At 36.4% G+C, this 1723-nt stretch overlaps 1 pseudogene; it reads left to right on the forward strand.

The window, feature by feature from the left end:
• Window positions 1–495: 495 nt before the first annotated feature.
• On the forward strand, window positions 496–1428 carry LOC141517107 (vomeronasal type-1 receptor 1-like; annotated as a pseudogene).
• The last annotated feature ends 295 nt before the right edge of the window (window positions 1429–1723 follow it).

Consider the following 1723-nt stretch of genomic DNA (forward strand, 5'->3'; position numbering starts at 1 on the left):
GAAAAGAAGTAGCCTGAGGTTTCTCTATCTTTATGGGGAGAAGGGGGATTATGTTTCCTTTTACAAGACTATTGCAGCAATATGAAAATAAATAAGTTATATGGAGAATAAAAAAACAAAAGAAAAAGAAATGAAAGAGAAAGCAAAAACTGGTCTATAATAGTTGAGCTCAGGGTCAGTCCAAGGTCCTGATGGTGATCATGGCCCAAGACCAGAATCATGGTTTGGAGACAGATAGGAATGGGTATAATACCAGAATACACAGAAAATGATTAACAAGTTGATATATTGAATGTATGTCTCATGAATACAGGATTGGTACTACTTATGTTGGAAGGTTCATTACTCCTCAGGAAACAAAAAGGTGAGTAGGTTGTTGAGACTTATTGGGATTTCCTCACTCTGGAAAAATTACATGGTAATTACATGTACATTCATTGTTTCTTCATAGGTCACTTTGGATCTGACAGTAAAGTTCTCCAGGACCCCCAAGGAATGAGTTGTCATAAGGAAAGCCTGGAGATTGCCTACTTGACTGTGATTTTCTTTGGAGTCCTAGGGAACATATTGCTTCTCTATCTACACAGCTTTAAATTCATGACTGATCACAGGAAAAGATTTATAAGCCCAATCATCATCAATTTGGCTTTTGCTCATATCTTGATGATTATTTTCAGGGGGATTCCCATGATAATTGCCAAGTGGGGATGGAGATCTTTCTTAAATGACACAATGGGTAAAATCTTAAATTACTTCATAAGAGTAACTCGGGGTCTTTCTCTTTGCAACACCTGTCTCCTGAGCTTCTTCCAGGCCATCACCATTAGTCCCAGCAGCCTTAAATGGGCAGAAGTTAAAACTAAAACCCAAAATTGTATTCCTTTGTGCTGTATCTTGAGTTGAATTTTTCAACTTCTTCTTGGCATTATTGTGCCTATAAATGTTAGTGGTTTGAGAAATAGCAGTAATGAACGATGGAAGATTGGGCAGATTTCTTTTGACTTGAAAACCATAAGTATTACAAAACTTTTAATTTGTGAGTCAGTTCTCAATGCTCTGTTTGAGGGGTTCGTGATCTGCTCAAGTTGCTATATGGTTTTTATCTTGCACAGACAGAAGCAGAGAGTTCAACATATTCACAGCATGAACCGCTCCCACAAAGCCTCTCCTGAGGTCAGCACCACCAGAGCCATCCTGATGCTGGTGGTGACCTTTGTTATCTTTAACTCAGTCAGTTCCCCTTTTGTCATTTATATAGCTTCTGCCAGAGAAATCAGACACTGGGCACAACATTTCACTGTCACACTTTCCATGTTTTATCCAATAGTCAGCCCTATCATACTGATCAGCACTGACACCCAAAAGGCCAGGCCTTTTGGTATTCTCTTATATTTGAAGAGTTTTTTTCAAGAAAGACTCTGTAATTGAGTACAATTACTGGGGAAAATGGGAAGATTTGGGCAAAAATTAGGATTAAATGAACAACTTAAACTATACCACAAAATTACAACCTGAATTTAAGAGGTCTGTCATCAAAAAAGTTGAGGATAATAGAAAAAGTGACCATTCACAACTATGGATCAAGGTAGAATTCTTAGCAAAACAAAAAATAGAATTGATCATAAAAAAATAAATCATTTCTATCATGTTTGAATTAAATTCAAAAACTTTTTTAAAAATTTTTAATAAAATCTTAATAAGAAGAGCAACTCCTAAGTAAGGA

Source organism: Macrotis lagotis, chromosome 3 (genome assembly GCF_037893015.1).
Source record: "Macrotis lagotis isolate mMagLag1 chromosome 3, bilby.v1.9.chrom.fasta, whole genome shotgun sequence".
NCBI classification, from domain to species: Eukaryota; Metazoa; Chordata; class Mammalia; order Peramelemorphia; family Peramelidae; genus Macrotis; species Macrotis lagotis.